The following is a 21,584-nucleotide window of genomic DNA, read 5'->3' as shown; positions in this document are numbered from 1 at the left end:
TAAAAGAGTCAATACATGAGGAAGAGGAACTAAAGAGCCTCCTGATGAGGGTAAAAGAGGACAGTGAAAAAGCTAGCTTAAAACTTTCAAAAAACTAAGCTCATGACATCAGGTCCCATCACTTCATGGCAAATGGGAAAAAGTAGAAGCAATAACAGATTTTATTTTCTTGGGCTCCAAAATCATTGCAGACAGTGATTCAGCCATGAAATTAAAAGATGCTTGCTCCTTGGAAGGAAAGCTCTGAAAAACCCAGACAGCGTATTAAAAAGCAGAAACATCATTTTACTGACAAAAGTCCATTACGGTCAAAGCTATGGTTTTTCCAGTAGTCATGTATGGATCTGAGAGCTGACCATAAAGAAGAGTGAGTACTGAAGAACTGATGCTTTTGAACTGTGGTACTGGAGAGTCCCTTGGACTGCAAGGAGATCAAACCAGTCAATTTTAAAGAAAATCAACCCTGAATTTCATTGGAAGGACTGATGCTGAAGCTGAAACTCCAATACTTTGGCCACCTGATACAAAGAGCTGACTCATTGAAAAAGGCCCTGATGCTGGGAAAGACTGAAGGCCAAAGGAGAAGGGGATGGCAGATGATGACATGCTGCTGCTGCTGCTGCTGCTGCTAAGTCACTTCAGTTGTGTCCGACTCTGTGTGACCCCATAGACGGCAGCCCACCAAGCACCCCCGTCCCTGGGATTCTCCAGGCAAGAACACTGGAGTGGGTTGCCATTGCCTTCTCCAATGCATGAAAGTGAAAAGTAAAAGTGAAGCCGCTCAGTCGTGTCCAACCCTCAGTGACCCCATGGACTGCAGCCTTCCAGGCTCCTCCATCCATGGGATTCTCCAGGCAAGAGTACTGGAGTGGGGTGCCATTGCCTTCTCCGGATGATGACATGGTTAGACATTAATAGCATCACCGATTCAATGGTCATGAATTTGAGCAAACTCCAGGAGATAACAGAGCATAGAGGAGCCTGGCGTGCTGCAGTCCATGGGGTTGCAAACAGTCAGACACGACTTGGCAACTGAACAACAAAACATACTGATGCCAATTATACCAAAGGAAAAAAAGTTCACATGCATACAAGGGAAAAAAATGAAGGAAATATCTCAGAATAGTTTTCTCTGGTTGGTAAGAAAACAAGGAATTTCACTTTTCTTCTTTGTATAATTTTCTATTTTCAAATTTTTAAAAATTCCTAAAATTTATAAAAATTGAAATTACATAAAAAATTAAATTTCAAGTTTAAGTTGACATACAGAGTGAAGTAAGTTAGAAAGAGAAAGACTAATACTGTATAATACCACTTATATGTAGAATCTAGAAAAATGGTACAGATGAACTTATTTGTAAAGCAGAGATAGGTCACAGATATAGAAAACAATCTTATAGTTACCATGGGGGTAAGAGGGTGAAATAAACAGGGAGATTGGGATTGACAAATAAACATTACTATGTATAAAATAAATAACTAATAAGAACATACAATATAACCCAAGGAACTCTACTCAGTGCTCTGTGGTGACCTAAATGGGAAGGAAATCTAAAAAAGAGATAATATATGTATATGTATAACTGATTTTCTTTGATATACAGCAGAAACTAATACAACATTGTAAAGCAACTATACTGCAATAAAAATTATTTGTTAAAAAATTTAATGAGATAAATTGCATAATTTGAAAAACTATTATAATTTATTCAAAATTATTTCATTTTATTTTACACTGAAGGCAATGTTCATATTCTAGGAAGAAAATATTTAGTCCTTATCCATTTAAAAAAAATCTTGAGATACAATTGACATCTAACTGTACAAATTTATCCAGTTTTATTTATTCATATACTTGAATGAATTTAAAGTATACAATGTGTTAATTAATACACTTATATACTGCAATATGATTACCACTGTAGCACTAGCTAACACCTCCATCACATCCCATAATTATCATTTCTTTTTGTGGTGAGAACATCTAGTTTCTCAGCAACTTTTAAGTATATAATATAGTATTATTAACTGTATAATTATAATCAGAATGCTAAGTATCTGTCCTTAAAGATCCCAATTTCCTCTTTCTCTAATATTATTTTCAAAAAAATAACAACCCTCTCACTCTAAGTAATTCAAATAGTTTTGGTGCACATTTCTACATGCAAACACAGTAAAATTCAATATGCTAGCATTTTGCAGTCCAAAAGTCTTAATGGCTTGTACCTAGCTAATCAAAAATGATCTGGAGAGTCTCAGTGATTAATATCTGTGGCAGCTCATGCCACAATCTCAGAAGCGGATTTTTAAGGCAGTTTTGGGCAACAGATTGGAATAAGATACAGTGAAAAAATAAAGAGTAAATTAACTTGGTACATTAGTCATAAAAGACTAGACTACTGTATCAATAAGCAAACCTCAAAGTCTCAGTGCTTACAAGAACAAGGGTTTACGTCTTGTTTAAATATAAATGAACAATGTGGGTTGGCAAAAGCCTTAGCTCCACACTGTCCTAACATAGGGACATATGCTAATAAGGGCTCCACCATCCTAGGACAGGAAGATGGCAAATAGTGTACCAACTCTAAGGGCTCCCCTCTAGAAACGACACACGTCATTTTTCACATCATTTTGTTCACATTTCACAGTATTAGAACATAAACCAAGATAGAATATATGTTCAGCCATATCTCAACAAATTAAGAGAAGTGAAATTATATAGATTGTGTTTCACCACAATGAAATCAACCTACAGATCAATAACAGGAAGAGAGCACAAAAATCTTCAAACATTTGGATACTAAAAAACACATATCTAAATAATCCACGGGTAAAAGAGAAAGCCTCAAGGGATATAAAAAAGTATACTGAACTGAATGAAAATGAAAATACAATATATCAACATCTGTGGGTCACAATGAAAGCTAAGAAACAAATTTATAGCACTAAATGCATACATTAGGAAAGAAGAAAAGTAATAATCTCATTGTCCAACTCAAAAACTTAGAAGAGGAAGAGCAAAATAAACCCAACATGAGCAAAAAAGTATTATATATAATAAAGATTACATATAGAACAGAAATCGATGAAACAGAAACACAAAAACAATTAGAATATCAATGAAAAAAGAGATGATTATTTTTAAATTATCAGTGAAACTAGAAAACCTCTAAAAAAACTGACAAAGGAAAAAAAAAAAAAAAAGCCTGGCGCAAGGGGCTACTGTCAATCCTCTCAAACCCTGCTGCTGGGGAATTCTCTGGCAGTTCAGTGGTTAAAATTTCAAGCTTTCACTGCCAAGGTTGTGGGTTCAATCCCTGGTCCAGGAACTAAGATCCCACAAGCCACACAACCGAGGAGGCTGTCTTATATAGTTCACCCCAAAACAATTAAAATAGTAACATCAATGATCATTGATCACAGATCACCATAACAAATATAATATTGAAAAAGTTCCAAACTGTGACACAGAAACACAAAGTGAGCAAATGTCGTTGGAAAAATGATACTGATAGGCTTGCTCAACATAGGGTTCGTACAAAACTTCAATTTGTAAAAAATGTAGTATCTGTGAAATGCAAACAAGTAAAATGCAATAAAACAAGGTATGGCTATATTCTAAAATTCAGATTTACACAAAAGGGCCCTTTTCATGATAAAAACCCTCAGTGAGGAGGCAAGAATGCAGAGAAACTGTGTCTCTCACACTTTGCTAGTGGGAATGTACAATGGTATAGCACTCTAGAAAAGCTTGGCAGTTCTGTAAAACTAAACATGCAACTATCAGATGACCCAGCAACTGCACTCCTGGGCATATAGCCCAGAGGAAAACGTATGTTCACACAAACACCTGTACATCAATGTTTACAGCAGCTGTATTTATCATAATCAAAAACTGGAAACAGTCCAGGTATTCTTCAATGGATGAATGGTGAATTCATCCATACCATGGAATGTTACTTGGCATTAAAAAGGAATGAACTATTGGTACAGAAAACAAAATGAATGGATCTCCAGGGAAATATGATGAGTGAAAACAGCCAACATAAAGTGTTACATAACTATACTATTCCCTTTATATAATATTTTTGAAATGACACAATTACAGAAATAGAAAACAAATTAGCAGTTGCCAGGGGTTAAGTAGGGGCAAGGGGAAGAAAGAAAATGGTTGTGTCTATAAAAGGGCTGTAACCTATAAAAAAAAGATGTTTCTAGTGATAGAAATGTTCTAAAACTTGACCTTATCACTATCAATATGCTAGCTATGACACTGTACTACAGTTTTGCAGGATGTTACCATTAGGGAAAACTTTTTAAAGCGTACAGAATCTCTCATTATTTCTTAGAACCATGTGAATCTTAAGTTATCTTGGGACTTTTCTGGTGGTCCAGTGGCTAAGACTTGACCTTCCAGTGCAGAGGGTGTAGGTTCAAGCTCTTCATTCAGGGAATGAAGGTCCCTGAAGTGCAGCCAAAAAAAAATTTTTTTAATGGAAAAATAGTATTTATCTCAAACTACAAGTGGAAAAAAAAAGAGGAAAAAAAGGAAAAGTTAGTAGGGATAGAACGAAGGTGTTAATTCTACATAAGAGGAGGAAATGTTTAAAGTACTTATAATGCTGGTTCAGATGTCAATGGGCTTCCCTGGTGGCTTAGACAGTAAAGAATCTGCCTGCAATGCAGAAGACCTGGGTTCAATCCCTGGGTCGGGAAGAACCCCTTGGAGAAGGGAATGGCTATCCACTCCAGCAATCTTGCCTGGAGAATGCCATGGACAGAGGAGTCAGGTGGGCTACAGCCCTTAGAGTTGCAAAGAGTTGGACATGACTGAATGACTAACACTTTCACACACTTTTTTCCAGATGTCAATACTCCATATACTTATTTTTACTGACTATCTTTAGGTCATTTTACTACTTTACTACTTATTACTAAGTAACATCTTGAGCAGAGAAATAATGCAATTAAAATAATGTCATGACTGAGAAAAGTATGACTACAGTCATAGAAGCTCACTCTGGTACTTTGACATGAAGTTTTTGAAGGACTAACATGCTATTTATTGAATCTCTTTCTGCTCACTCATAAAGTATTAAATCCAAGTCCCAAAACTTTATGAAAGATGAACTACAGTAAATCCCAGTTTCTCCCACCAACCCAAGCCCAAGTTTAGACAGATAAGCTTCCTTGTCTTCAACCTGCCCTTCCACAGAGGGTAAAACTCTTCAAGAGACATGGCTTTATAAAGAGTTCTCAGTTCTAATTTCTACAAATCAGAAAGGCACCATCCTCTATCCCAGTGTGGCCATTAAACCTTTGGCTACTGAGACTAATAAACTCCTCAGGGCTGCCTTGGCATACATTCATATGCTCACAAATCTGATAATCAGTTCCCTCTTCTCCTTTAGCCCATAGGTATTTCCCTTGCTACCTGTGAGCCCAGAAAAGCATTTGATTACAAATATGTTTGTAACATTTCATCCAGAATTTCTAGGTACTTTGTAGCAAAAGAGCTTTTAAGTTAGATAGTCCTCTCTCCATACTGTCAAAAGTGTTAGTTCCTATTCTTTATAATTAAGTCTAAAAGTGTTCAGAGACATAGATATTTCAAACAATATCTTCAATTAAAAATTTTAATTTCCTAAAATATGCTTTAATGCAACAGAAATTGGAAAATTAGTTTAATCTTTTCAATTTCCAAAGTGAAAATCCAAAATATCATTTTAGCTTGAAAAAAAGTCAAGATATGTTGTAAAGGACAATGTATTATAGGAAGCCTCTTCTCCAAAGTTGCCAGAGTATGTTATAAACATACTAATTAATCCTCTTGGGCATTTTAAAACAATTTTTACAGGGAAGCATTAATTAATCATCATGATGTACATATAGACCAGGACTGTGGCAAGTTTCATCCCCCACAAGTGGAAAAGTTCACCTGTGAATAACAATACTATGATCACACCATAAGTCAAGGACAAAGCACACAAGAAAGACTTCGATTTCCTGTACAATTAGAAAAACTAGACCATGACCTAGAAAAAAATCAAATCCAAATATTTTTACTAAAACATAGGGGAAGGCAATGGCACCCCGCTCCAGTACTCTTGCCTGGAAAATGCCATGGACGGAGGAGCCTGGTGGGCTGCAGTCCATGGGGTCACTAAGAGCCGGACACAACTGAGCAACTTCACTTTCACTTTTCCCTTTCGTGCATTGGAGAAGAAAATGGCAACCCACTCCAGTGTTCTTGCCTGGAGAATCCCAGGGACGGGGGAGCCTGGTGGGCTGCCACCTCTGGGGTTGCACAGAGTCGGACACGACTGAAGTGACTTAGCAGCAGCAGCAGCAGCAGGCATACTATTTATTTGTACATAGGCTTCCCTGTGGCTCAGTGGTAAAGAATCTGCCTGTGATGCAGGAGACAAAGAGACACAGGTTTCATCCCTGGGTCAGAAAGAGCCCCTGGAAGAGGGCATGGCAACCCACTCTAGTATTCTTGCCTAGAGAATCCCACAGATAGAGGGGCCTGGCAGGCTATAGTCCGTGGGGCCTCAAAGTGTCAGACAAAACTGAAGCAGCTCAGCATGCATGCATATACAAGTGACAAATATTTTTATTTTTTTCATTTCTGTCTTTATTTATATTTAACTATGTTTCCATTTTAGACAGCACTATAAAAAGTGAAGAAATTGATTGTCAAGTTCATGCTTTCTCCTACTTCCTTGCTTGGTTTACATGCACCTTGCCTTTTTTACCCCCTAAGTCCCTTATGATGTTTTTTTTTTCACTTTACAATATTGTATTGGTTTTGCCATACATCAACATGTATCCGCCACGGGTGTACACATGTTCCCCATCCTGAACCCCCCTCCCACCTCCCTCCCCATATCATCCCTCTGGGTCATCCCAGTGCACCAGCCCCAAGCTTCCTGTATCCTCATTCGAACCTGGACTGGCGATTCGTTTCTTATATGATATTATACATGTTTTAATGCCATTCTCCCAAATCATTCCCCCACCCCCACAGAGTCCAAAAGATTGTTCTATACACCTTTGTCTCTTTTGCTGTCTCACATACAGGGTTGTCGTTACCATCTTTCTAAATTCCATATATATGCATTAGTATACTGTATTGGTGTTTTTCTTTCTGGCTTACTTCACTCTGTATAATAGGCTCCAGTTTCATCCACCTCATTAGAACTGATTCAAATGTATTCTTTTTAATGGCTGAGTAATATTCCATTGTGTATATGTACCAAGCTTTCTTATCCATTCATCTGCTGATGGACATCTAGGTTGCTTCCATGTCCTGGCTATTATAAACAGTGCTGCGATGAACATTGGGGTACACGTGTCTCTTTCAATTCTGGTTTCCTCGGTGTGTATGCCCTGCAGTGAGATTGCTGGGTCATATGGCAGTTCTATTTCCAGTTTTTTAAGGAATCTCCACACTGTTCTCCATAGTGGCTGTACTAGTTTGAATTCCCACCAACAGTGTGAGAGGGTTCCCTTTTCTCCACATCCTCTCCAGCATTTACTGCTTGTAGACTTTTGGATCGCTGCCATTCTGACTGGTGTGAAATGGTACCTCATTGTGGTTTTGATTTGCATTTCTCTGATAATGAGTGATGTTGAGCATCTTTTCATGTGTTTGTTAGCCATCTGTATGTCTTCTTTAGAGAAATGTCTGTTTAGTTCTTTGGCCCATTTTTTGATTGGGTCGTTTATTTTTCTGGAGTTGAGCTGTAGGAGTTGCTTGTATATTTTTGAGATTAGTTGTTTGTCAGTTGCTTCATTTGCTATTATTTTCTCCCATTCTGAAGGCTCTTTTCACCTTGCTTATAGTTTCTTTTGTTGTGCAGAAGCTTTTAATTCTAATTATATCCCATTTGTTTATAAAATTGACAAACCATTAGCCAGACTCATCAAGACACAAAGGGAGAAAAATAAAATCAATAAAATTAGAAATGAAAATGGAGAGATCACAATAGACAACACACAAACACAAAGGATCATAAGAGACTACTATCAGCAATTATATGCCAATAAAATGGACAACGTGGAAGAAATAGACAAATTCTTAGAAAAGTACAACTTTCCAAAACTGAACCAGGAAGAAATAGAAAATCTTAACAGACCCATCACAAGCACGGACAAATATTTTTAAATGCAAACTTAATAGTAATGAAATACCAAGGTACAAAAGACTGCTTAATATTATAGTAAGTACTTAACCCAAAGCATTAATACTTGTATTAAAAAAAAATCCAGTAAAGGATGTCATCTTATAAACCTACATAACAGAAAATTTCTTTCTCTACTCCCAATAGCTGCGAGCTCTGCATCACTAAGAGGTTTTACTAAATAAATGTTTCTGCTGCAGAGCTCTGTATGCTTTTCCTCTGGGACCTAATCCATGGGGAATACATCATTACTTTCGTCAGGAAAGAAAATAAGGGTTTTGACTTGGGTTTTTTCTTTCCTTTGGCTATATTTCTAAGAATTTTTAAAAACAGTTTCATTTATTTCTTCTTTTGGCTATGCTGGGTCTTCGCTGCTATGTGGGCTTTTCTCTAGTTGTGGAGAGTGACGGCTACTCTCTGGTTGCAGTGTGCAGGTTTCTCATTGTGGCGGCTTCTCTTATTGCAGAGCACGGGTTCTAGGACACATGGGCTCAGTAATTGTGGCTCTCAGGCTCTAGAGCACAGGCTCAACAGTTGTGGTGCGTGGTCACAGTTGTTGCTCTGTGGCATGTGAGACCTTCCTGGACCAGGGATTGAAACCATCTCTGCTGCACTGGCAGGTAGCTTCTTTACCACTGAGCCACCAGGGAAGCCCTTTGCTATGTATTTTTCCTGTTAAAGGGCAAAGCACAAATATTTACTTGCTATTAACTTCATTTTAAATTTAATTTCTTCATTTCACATAATTTTTACTGTTACATTAGGATTTAAAAATTAATGATAAAACTCATCCCCCATATACTAGGATTAAATACTTTCATTTTAAAATAAAAAAAATTAAACAAATAAAACAAGATTCCTATGTTTGTAAGATGGAAATCAAAAATTGGTAGCTGGTGATTTCATCTATTGCTGTGGTGATTTAAAGTCCTATTATCAGAAAGACACTTAATAGCCAGATTGTTAAGTAGCATAAGAACAGATAGATAGGGCCTAAAAGAAATCAACCTGGGGCTGGGGAAGGGGAGACAATAAACTTTGGTTCACTTTAGTGTATCCTCTCATTTTCACCATTTTTTTTCTTTTGGTGTGGGGAAGCAGCAAGACAATTTTCCAATATGACAAATACTATGTCTCCTTATCTAGAACTTTTCAGTCTTTTTACCACTTGGACAATGTTAAGGGAAGGTGTTCCCCATGTAACATACTTTCTTTCAGGACTGGAAATTATGAGCGCTTGCTAGCCATAATCCTCTTCCGTGATTCAACACACACTCTTTCGTGATTGAAGACATAGCTGCAATGCTATGGCCCAATGTCTAATTTTACAAGTGAAGCACCTGAGGCCAAACAGGTTAAGCAACATAGTCAAGAGCACTACACAGTGAGATCACCAGGGGCAGAGCACACAATCCACCCGAGGTGTTTTCTTCCTCATCTCCAATCTGTTCAACTGTATCATGTTACTCTCTAAACTCACTTCAGTTAGCACGCCAAGTTTCCACTGCAGGGGGCACAGGTTTGATCCCTGGTTGGGAAACTAAGAAACCACATGCCGTAGCTTGCCCCAAACCCAGCCCTCCCAATTTTTTTCAATAAGGTAAAACTAAACATAAAATCAGTACAGTTAGATCAACACAGGTAGTCAGGCCAGAATACACGAGGTATTCCACATGAGTGAATGTTTCAGATTCCTGGGGCTTAACTCTCTACCTACCGAAACTTTATAGAGCAAACAATCTTCTTTGGCAGAAACTTTCCCAAAGTGAAAAGGCCCAAATCTAGATTCCTCAGATGTTCTGGTGAAAGAGTTCTGTGCCCGCGCTCAGTCACTTCAGTCATGTCCGACTCTTTGCAACGCCAGTGGACTGTAGCCCGCCAGGCTCCTCTGTCCACGGGATTCTCCAGGCAGGAATTCTGGAGTGGGTTGTCGTTCCCTTCTCCAGGGGATCTTCCTGACCCAGGGGTTGAACCTGTGTCTCCTGCGTCTCCTGTACTGCAGGCAGATTCTTTACAACTGAGCCACTGAGAAAGCTCAGACACTCTTCTAATTCTTTGCTAACTACCAGGTCATGTGCCTCATGAATATTTTCCTGTTACGCTCTTGGTCTTCCTTGTGTTAATTCTGGATCCCTCAGTGAACCTTGCCATCTTACTGCCCTCATTCTGATAGGGACAGAGTAAAGGGACAAAGTAGGTGATTAAAACATTAATCCCACTAGGGGATTGTAAGTAGGAAAAACATGGGAGACCCTTTAAGTTAATGATTACTCAGGAAAGCAGGTCTGCTTAACCACAAAACCAAGCAGGCTTGTTTGGCAACAAGACAATGCAACGGAAGCATGAGACAAGCCCCAAACAATAAAACCATGACAGCATGAGACCCACATCCTGCTCAGTGAGCTCAGTAAGTCAAGACATGCTCTCTGCACACATACTACTAGGAAACAATAATTTGTTGACCTAGCTTTACCATGTAGGGACAGAAAAACTCCCCTGCCCAACCTGGAGGAGGAGCTGATGACGGAAGTATGACGTCCATTCAAGAATGACATTCAAGTAAGTTCTCGAGGTGGCACCCTCTCGCCCGCCTGCCTATAAGCTTCACAAGTGTTCCTAGTCTAATAAATCACTTCTTATCTATCACTTTGCCTCTCACTGAATTATTTCTGCACTGAGACATAAAGGACTGGAGCTCTTCAGAGTCCCCACCCCCACGCCACCCAAAGCACCACCCAATGGTTTCACATTTCAATTCAACCCCTACTTTATTGCCAGGAGAACATGAAAATGGCAACATGAAGTGAGTGGTGGAAGCATATGGATTTAAAATGGCAGAGGGGAAAAAATGTATTATTTATTTTCCAGACGTCTTAACCTTCATTTTGAACAGTTACAGTGCTATATTAGAGTCAATGATCTGCACAGACCTTTGGCTGTCACATTGAGAGGCTCAGGTTCCTAAACTCCCTGAGTGACTCCTGTCATCTCTTGTTATCACCAAATAATTCAGGTCTCAAATAATCTATTCAACTACCCAATGGGAATCTTCTTATTTAGGCTTATAAAGAAAAATCAATAATAAAGAAATCCCATATGAAGGCTTAGGGACTCTCCTCTTACAAGATCCATCAGTGTGAACTCTCATTTAGGTATTCAGGTTCTTTTTTGTTTCTATTTGCTTATAAGTTGTTGACAGTTCTGGTTTCTGGATAGATGACCTTTGGAAAGGTCAGTAAAACTTCTGAGATGTCATTTGTCATTGTTTAGTCACTAAGTTGTGTCCTACTCTTTGTGACCATGGACTGTAGCACACTAGGCTCCGCCATCCTCTACTATCTCCTGGAGTTTCTTCAAATTCATGTCCATTGAGTCAGTAATGCTATCTAGCCATCTCATCCTCTGCCATCCCCTTCTCCTTTTGTCTTCAGTCTTTCCCAGCATCAGGGTCTTTTCCAATGAGTCGGCTCTTCATATCAGGTGGCCAAAGTATTGGAGCTTCAGCTTCACTATCAGTCCTTTCAATGAATATTCAGGGTTGATTTCCTCTAGAATTGACTGGTTTGATCTCCGTGCTATCCAGGGGACTCTCTCAATAGTCTTCTCCAGAACCACAGTTCAAAAGCATCAATTTTTTGGCGCCTTCTTTTGGTCCACCCTCACATCCATACATGACTGGAAAAACTTTAATTTTGACTATATGGATCTTCATCAGCAAAGTGATGTCTCTGCTTCTTAATACATTGTCTAGGTCTGTCATAGTTAGAAAGTTCAGTTTTAAGCCAGCTTTTCCACTCTACTCTTTCACCTTCATCAAGAGGCTCTTTAGTTTCTCTTACCTCTCTTGGCATTAGAGTTGTATCAACTGAGGTTGTTGATGTAACTCCCATCAATCTTGATTCCAGCTTGTGATTCCTCCAGCCTGGCATTTCATATGATGTACTTGGCATAGAAGTTAAATAAGCAAGGTGACAATATACAGCCTTGTCTTACTCCTTTCCCAATTTTGAACCAGTCCACTGTTTCATGTCCAGTTCTAACTGTTGCTTCTTGACCTGCATACAGGTTTCTCAGGAGACAGGTAAGGTGATCAAATTTTCCACAGTTTATTGTGATGCACACAGTCAAAGGCTTTAGCATCGTCAATGAAGCAGAAGCAGATATTTTTCTGGAATTCCCTTGCTTTGTCTATGATCCAATGAATGTTGGCAATTTGATTTCTGGTTCTTCTGCGTCTTTGAAACCCAGCTTGTATATCTGGAAGTTCTCAGCAGATATACCACTGAAGCCTAGCTTGAAGGATTTTATGTATAACCTTGCTAACATGTGAACTGAGTACAATTGTATGGTAGTTTAAACATTCTTTGGCATTGCCCTTCTTTGGGATTGGAATCAAAACTTATCTTTTCCAGTCCTGTGGCCACTGCTGAGTTTTCCAAATCTGCAGACATACTGAGTGCAGCACTTTAACAGCATCATCTTTTAGGATTTTAAATAGCTCAGCTAGAATTCTGTTTGCTTCTTATGATGGTTCTGGTTTCTGGAAAAGTGACCTTTGGAAAGGTCAGTAAAATTTATGAGATGTTATATTTGTCTCTAAATCTATTTCATGTGAATTCATATAAAAATTCCTCAAAGTGTTCACAATCATCACAGAGACTTAAATTGGGCCAAAGTGGACATTCAGCACTAAATCAGTGCTTCTAAAACTTGAATGTACATACAAATCACCTGGAAATCTTGTAAAAATGACAATTCTGTTCCAGTAAGTGCAAGGTTGGGCCCATGACTCTGCATTTCTAATCAAGTGTTGCCAAGTCTGCTGGGTCAATATACCAACGAGTAGTAAAGCTCAGAACAAAGCTCTATTTCTCTCTTTCCTTCTATTTCTAAATCCTCTCATTCATTTGCTTTTTTCTTTTCTTGCTTTACCCTTTTTGATGCTTTAGGTCTGTCATGGTAACTATTTAGCCCTTGGAGTTATAAAGGCTTTCCAAACAATAACGTAAGCTATAAAACCCAATGCAGAAAGGAAAAAATACTACAACAGTCAAACTTTCTCAAAATGTGATCAAAACAATGTAATCAACATAGAGGACATATTTTTTTAGGTTGTGCACTTATTTGTATATTTCTTAGCAACCAAATATTTTCCTTAGGGATATGGTTCAAAAAATCTTAAGTTTTCCAATAGGAAGGAAGAATGTGTTATTAATGTTAAGATTCAACAGCATTCAATAAATGAGCTGCTAATTATGAACAGAATGATGGTGCTTAAACTGATCCTTATACCTATTAATATCTTTTTTAGTCTACTCTAAACTTATGAGAAATTCTGCTCCCAAGTATGCCTGATCAAGAGATGAGCTTTCTTAATGAACTACTATTGAAACTATATATGGCTTAGAATCTTATATAAATTTCACTTCCAGTGGCATTACACCAGATTGTATCAAATGGCTCATAACTGTCATAGGATTTAGCATGAGTCCGTTAAAATAATAACTGCAAGCATTCACATGGTAATAGAAATGTTGTTCTTACAAAAGACTGCGCTCCTAATCAAGAAGCAGGAATCTCATTTCACAGTAGGGAAACCTGAAGCATATCCAGGATATGCAACCAGGTGAGCACCGTGCAAACAGAATATGAAACATCCAGTTTTAAAACCTATCTTAAAATCATTATACACTACAGGCCAAATATTGTTAAACTTCCTTTTAGGTTCAGGATCCAATTCTTTCAATCAAATTTATGTAAAATGGCTGGCTTCTCAGTAACACTGAGAACTATAGTTTCTGTGTAATATTAGTCTCTTGCCAATATAAGGAGCAACAATGTAAGTGGAATCCATTTCTGTGGTGCAGATTTCTCCCAGGGAAACTGAAGCAGGTGGTTCCAACTCCATCAAACCAGACAACAGTGCCTTCTAGTGGCAAAGCAGAGTATAATCAGAAATGTCTTTGGGGCTCTAGATTAAAACTCAAATATCTAAAATGTAGAAGCTAATAAGAAAATATTATAAATACTATAAGAATGGCTACGGACAAAGAAATCTTGCATTTAAGGTTAAAATGAAGATATAAGAAAGAAAATAAATTACCCAAAAGCTCCAGTCACCACTCCAATTATATAGATTAGGCCCTGTTTTTTAGCTGACACTATATCCCTCTCATCCACAAGTGGAGTAGGATTTTCCTCTAATTCTTCCTTAACTCAGCGGCAAAGCTTGAATTCCTTTCATTTCTTACCTGGAAATAAGTATCAAACAATTTAAATTACGTACTGAGAAATGCTCATTTTAAAAAGAAAACAATAAATGCTCAAAATACACAGATTATTGTGAAAAGGACAATATTTATGATTTTAGAAAACAGTAATTAATATGTTTTTGCTTCTGCAGTTCATGTATTCATACACACATCATATATTTTCCAATTACTACTATTTATTAGGTAATTTAGTTTCTACTGGAGATTCAAAAATGAGTAAAACACAAAGTACTTAGCCTCCAGAAGTTCAGTCAGCTACAGTAACAATTAGACAGTAAAAATAATAATAATAATAATAATGAATACAATGTAATGAGGGTAACCATTGGTTCAACCTCTTTGGAGAATAATTTGCAATGCAACTGGTTTGAAATGGGTATAGATGTACTACAATTCATCAATTTAATGTGCACATGAGGTCAACAATGTTTCTAATACAAAGAAAGTGGAAACAACCTTACTGCCCATTGGTAAGGAAACTGGTAAATTAACTCTGATTTATACCAACAGTGAAAGAACTAAATGAATCCAGTATCTCAACCAGGCACTACCCTCAATATAGAGTGCTTATGGGCACACGCTACTCATGTCCTACTCTTTTGCGACCCCATGGACTATAGACTGCCAGGCTCCTCTGTCCATGGGATTTTCCAGGCGAGAATACTGGAGTGGATTGTCATTTCCAACTCCAGGGTATCTTCCCAACTCAGGGATTGAACCGGTGTCTCCTGCATCTCCTGCATTGGCAGACAGATTCTTTACCACCACCAGTACCACCTCAGTGCTTAGGGAAAAGATTATATCCAGTACAAGATATGGGCCCATGAGGTGGTCACTCATGAAAGTAGTCACTATGGAGCTAAAAAAGAGAGAAAAGGGAGGTGAAGTGGCATCTGTTATAAGAGCACAAAGCTCACCAGGACTCTTAAATACCACTGCCACTACTGCAGCCACAACCTATGCCTCTTTGAACAAAAATGCTGATCCTCAGGGTTACAGGGAAAAGCACCCACAGAACCCACATAGCACAGCAAAGGGTAATTCAAACTCAACTTATGTGGGTGGGAGGGAGGCAGAAGAGAGAGTGGATACATGTATACATATAGCTGATTCACCCTGTTGTACAGCAGAAACTAGCAAAACTAATACAACATTGTAAAGCAATTATACTCCTATTTTTAAAAAACAAAATGAGCTCTGACTTAAAAAATAATAAACTTAAGCTTGAGTTTCCTAAGTTCTATGAAGTAAACACTGCCATGGGTGAAGCCCCAAACCCTGGTGATACTGATTTGAGGTTCTCTGGAGGAAGAAACTTATAAATATAAATAGAGAGGACCCCCTCTACCCAAAGTACATTCACTAACCACCAAAAAAAGAGAGAGAAAGAGAGAAACACAGATGTATACAGGAAGAAGAAACAAGTACACAAAGTAATTGAAACAGAAGTCCACAATTTGACTTAGTTGGAAATCCAAAATGTATTAAAATAATTTATACAATAAAATTCTACAGCATAGAGTTTTTAAATATATACAACTATTTTTTATTGAAACATAGTTAATTTGCATTATTGTGTCAGTTTCAGGTATAAGGCAAAATGATTCAGTTATATATCTATATTCTTTTTCAGATTCCTTTCCATTATTGGCTATTATAAAATACTGAATAAAGTTCCCTGTGTTACACTGTAGATCCTTTTTGTTTATCAATTTTATATATAGCAGTACGCATATGTTAATCCCAACCTTCTAATTTATCTCTTCCTACCTCCCCACCCTGCTCTCCCCTTTGGTAACCATAAAATTGTTTTCTATTTCTGTGAGTCTATTTCTGTTTTGTAAATAAATTTATTTTTTTTCTTTTAGATTCTACATATAAGTGACATTGTATGATTTTTGTCTTTTTCTGTCTGATTTCATTTAATATGATGATCTCTAGGTACACCCATGTTGCTGCAAATGGCATTATTTCATTCTTTTCCATGCCTGAGTAGTACATTGTATACATGTACCACTTCTTCCTTATCCATTTATCTGGACATTTAGGATGTTTCCGTGTCTTGGCTATTGTAAATAGTGCTGCTATGAACACTGGGGTGCATGTATCTTTTCGAATTAGAGTTTTCTCCAAATATATGCCCATGAGTGGGATTTACAGCATAGGTTTTGAATGAACTTCAACACCTGCTAAAATGCACTGACTGGCAAATCTTCATGGCTTTAGTCAATACTGGGCTCAAACTACAGTTATTCCTGAAGATTTACAGAACTAAATCTAAACAAGCTACTCTCTATAATCTTAGGGAAATACTCAACATAAAATGGGCAACAAATATGTATGTCTCACCTTAACTACCAGAACTACCTTGCCTAAATTCTCCCTGATCACAGAACACGTTGTCCTAAAATATCATGCAGTAGCAAAGGGTGCTCTGATCCAATGAGTAATAAATCTAAATCAAGTCTTTGGAGCTTGCAAAACGGCTTTTATAAAGGTGAGACCCTCTGGACTACCCTCAACTCTTGTTAAAACAGTTAACATAGCTCAATGTAAAATAAAACAAGGCCTTCAAAGATTGAGATTTATTATATAAGACCCAATTAGTGAAAGAGGAATTATCCTTATTATTTTTCTACTTAGCAGCCCAGTGTGGCCTGGTAAAGATGGAATGAAGAATAGTGCCTCACAGTTGATGAGTGTATCTCTGATGCTATGGTCCTACCCATGAAGGTCCCTCTATCCAATACTATTAAAGTTACTGACACCATCCAATCAGAAACTGATAAATATTCTGATGCTGCAAGTTTGATAAACATGTTCTGTTCAGTGACCTCTTGGTCACAGTTTGCCTTCCCCTCCAGGGGGTCACGATATACCTTTACCTGGCTTACATGCAGGGTATCTCGAAAGCCTTGCCACTCCATACAGCCTTTACAGGTAACTGTATCCAAGTCTCTCCCAGAGCACAGGATTGATGTTACATTCTCCTCTAAGGTCATTCTTTTGATACACTCCTTCAGGACATACAAATACTCATGAAAAGAAGATGGGTCATTGCTCCACACATAGTATAAGGCCTGCTACTTTGGTTAAATTCCTGAAAACTATTTGGTAAACCAAGGGCGACTCCATCCCTGATAATGTCAAGAAACAACATTAAAACAAGTCCAACAGGGAACTATGTTAAATATCCTGTGATAAATCATAATGGAAAAGAGTATTAAAAAATGAAACTGAATCACTTTGCTGTACAGCAGAAATTAACACAACACTGTAAATCAAGTATACATGAATAAAATAAGTTAAATTAAAAAAAAAACACAAATCCAACATCTTTTAGGTCCTTTTGGATTCTGGAGGTGATGTATTAGTTGTTCACAAATTCTACTTAAGCCTGTTTATGCTGTTACTTGCAGGTCAGTCCACCCTGAACAGGGCTCCCTCTCAAAAAAGATTCTGAAAGTTGTCAAAATTATAATATAACAGACATTCCCAGCAGTGCTACTTCCTCCCCCAAACCACCCCCAAACACACACACAAGCACATACACAGGCACACAAAGAATCCTTCACTGTAGATACTTTAGCAGCCTCTCTTCATGACTCCCGGAGTCTCTGAACCACTCATGATGCCTCTAAGTTGTCCACAGGCTTCTAATGCAACAATCTCCTTACCCCTACACAATATGTCATTTGAACAGCAATGACTGACAGCACACTGGACGCCCCTAGAAGCAGAGGCTCTTAAGCTCTGAACCTACCCACCATACCCAGTTGCCCATCCCGGCAGCAGGACCTTGCAAGCTCAGCACAGCCACCGTGTTGGTCTCCTTGTTGCAGGACAGAATCAAATCTGGGCCTCCCAACATATCTCACCTACTGGCAGGCATGGCCTCCCGTGTTCTCACTCCTTTGTCATTTGTCATGGGACAAGAAGAGGTCACCCCTCTCTCACACCCTTTGAATACCTGGAGACCAATTTGGATTCAACTGAGTGAAAAGCAGTAGGCACTCAACACTTTAAACTCCTATTGTTAGTCTGATGGACACACCTGCTGTTTGGTGGACAGCGTCAATACCCCTCCACAGGCTGGAGCTCACTGGAGACCACCGCTTTTCATCCTTTAACCAGGATGTCCCTGATGCAGGAAAGGACCCAGAGGTCAGCAAAACTGACTGAACTGCCCACAGTTATCTTAACCCTGAATGCTCCAGCCAACAACGGGCTTTATCTGCACATTTTTACAGACTCTTGGGCCATGCCTAACAGTGGCACCATTTGGAATAAAGAACTCTGGAACTCTCTTGTTTTCAGATACTCAAAATATAAATCAAGGTCACAAGTGTCGATACATATACTAAAGCCACATAAAAGGCCTCGCCAGAACACTCTTTATCCCCATCAAGAGTTCCAGACATTCCTAACAGTGGCCAAGGTACTCATTTTATTCCTCAAAATACACATCACTGGACTCCTGAACAAGGTATTCAATGGCACTTTTATTTTCCTTACTGACTTCAGTCTCTAGGCCTCATACAAGAGCCAGGATGGCTTACTTAAGTTCAAAATTCAACTAAATGAAAAATGGTACATTTCAGTCATCAGTCAGACATCAAGTGTAAATTATAATGAGTCTCATTCAATCTTTTCATGTTTGCCTGAAGACAGTTTTAAACCTCACCCCTCCTTCTTCCTCCCTGTCTCTCAAATGCACAAGTTGGTAAAAAAAAAGTCTGGGTGCCCTTTCTTTTGGTGTGGATGCCAGAGTCAAACAAAGCAACAATCTGTGCACAGGCAGGAACCCTTGACCCCACCCCCCAACTGCCACAAAAGCCCAGAGCCAGCCTCATTCCCTCGTCCTTCCAAGTCACCTTGGGTCTGCTTAAGAAGACTGTCCTGTTCTTCCCTCTTTGCTATGAACTATGTCCTTCACTAAGTAATAAGCCTTTATATATAAGTAATAAACCTCTTCATGGGGTGTGTGTGTCGGGTGTGTGTGTGTGTGTGCTCGTCAGTTTCCATCTCCAAATCAAATGTTAAGTAGGAGTCCATTCTGGCTTTACCGAGTAGCCACAATAGATAGAATCTTATCTAAGGTATCAGCTTCGAGGTCATTGGCAGTCAGTTAACCTCTCTAAGCTTCCCTGGTGGTTCAGATGGTAAAGAAACTGCCTGCAATGCAGGAGACCCCGGTTTGATCCCTGGGTCGGGAGGATCCCCTGGAGTAAGAAACGGCAATCCACTCCAGTATTCTTGCCTGTGAAATCCCATGGACAGAGGAGCCTGGCCGGCTACAGTCCATGGGATCACAAAGAGTCGGACACGACTGAGGGACTAACACTTTCACTTTCACCTAACTTCTCTAAATCTGCTTTCTCCACTCTACAGTCGGGGCAACAACTCTCTGTAGTCTAGACAATAAGCTCATTGAGAACAGGGATCATGCCTGTGTTGCTCACCATTTATGCCAAACACGCAGTACCTGGAACATTGTTTAATGAATGACTGTTTCTGCTACTGCTAAGTCACTTCAGTCGTGTCCGACTCTGCGACCCCATAGACAGCAGCCCACCAGGCTCTCCCGTCCCTGGGATTCTCCAGGCAAGAACACTGGAGTGGGTTGCCATTTCCTTCTCCAATGCATGAAAGTGAAAAGTCAAAGTGAAGTCGCTCAGTCGTGTCCCACTCTTAGCGACCCCATTGACTGCAGCCTACCAGGCTCCTCCGCCCATGGGATTTTCCAGGCAAGAGTACTGGAGTGGGGTGCCATCACCTTCTCCAGAATGACTGCTTGGGCTCATGAATATCTTACCTGGTCTATTTCACCGTAAGGTTCTGAGAATCAGTTGAAATACCAAGTCCACTCATTTGTTCATCCAACAATTATTTGAATGCCTCTACCGTTTTGTAAACTGTAAAATGCTCTCGATTAAAAGGTATTGCTCTAACTGTGATTCTGTTAAAGTAAAATACATACATACACACAACCAGTGTAAAAGCAATGAGGACAGTGTTCAGAAATGCAAGTACTCCTGCAACAAAAGTGGGATCTCACCCTTAAGATTAATCAGCAAGTCCTTCCGTTAATCAGATAAGGTAGTAAACAAATAACCAAGGTAGTTGAAACCGAAAACGTGGTTCACACCACACCGTGATTTAAACTATCTAGAGTTCTGAGCTGGAGAAGGCAATGGCACCCCACTCCAGTACTCTTGCCTGGAAAATCCCATGGACGGAGGAGTCTGGTAGGCTGCAGTCCATGGGGTCGCGAAAAGTCGGATATGACTGAACGACTTCACTTTCACTTTTCACTTTCATGCATTGGAGAAGGAAATGGCAACCCACTCCAGTGTTCTTGCCTGGAGAATCCCAGGGACGGGGGAGCCTGGTGGGCTGCCGTCTATGGGGTCGCACAGAGTCGGACACGACTGAAGCGACTTAGCAGCAGCAGCAGCAGCAGAGTGTTGAGCCCTTTAATCAAGAGTTGAGAGTTAAGGGAACGTCGTGAGGCTGGATCATCCTGATACGGGATCAGAATCACGACAGCGGGGCCTGAGGTTTGGAACAGGACATTTCAGGACCCAATGCCACACTCCACGCCCCCGAGAAGCCAGTCTTCTCCCCTAGAAAAGCAGACCTCCCCCATCGCCCAGAGGGAAAGGCTCCGGGAAGCACACGAAACCGTTTCCTCGGTAACAACTTTGCAAATTACTCCAATGAGCAACAAGAAAAAGAAAGGGGAAAAGAGGAAATAATTTTCACAATCTGAGAGGGTTTTAAAAACCTTCGCGAAGAGAACTGCCAGGTAAAGCACTCGCTTGGGAACTCGTCCCAGAACAGCGCCGCTTACCTGGCAGACAGTCAGGGCGCCTTCCATCGCGGATCCCTCCGCCGCCGAGTACCGCGCACGCGCGCCCCGCGGGGAGGGGGCGGCCAGGCGCGCGCCCCACGCCTTCTCCCGGCGCGCGCTCTGGGATCCCGGCCCGGGGAGTGTCGCACGCCAGCTCTCCGAGGGGCACCTTGGGTCTCCTCGGGGCGTCTGGCGCCCTCTGGGGGCCGCTCAGGACTCCCAGCTTCCACCCCCACTCCCGTCCCTCAGGATGTACTGTTGTTAGGCAGCAGG

General features: G+C 39.7%; 1 pseudogene; it reads right to left on the bottom strand.

Moving 5' to 3' along the window:
- LOC139176756 (protein Aster-C-like) overlaps positions 1 to 21,584 on the bottom strand; it is a 26,995-nt pseudogene extending 5,411 nt beyond the window's left edge.

This window comes from Bos indicus, chromosome 1 (assembly GCF_029378745.1).
Source record: "Bos indicus isolate NIAB-ARS_2022 breed Sahiwal x Tharparkar chromosome 1, NIAB-ARS_B.indTharparkar_mat_pri_1.0, whole genome shotgun sequence".
NCBI classification, from domain to species: domain Eukaryota; kingdom Metazoa; phylum Chordata; class Mammalia; order Artiodactyla; family Bovidae; genus Bos; species Bos indicus.
This window is presented reverse-complemented; position numbering and strand designations above follow the sequence as displayed.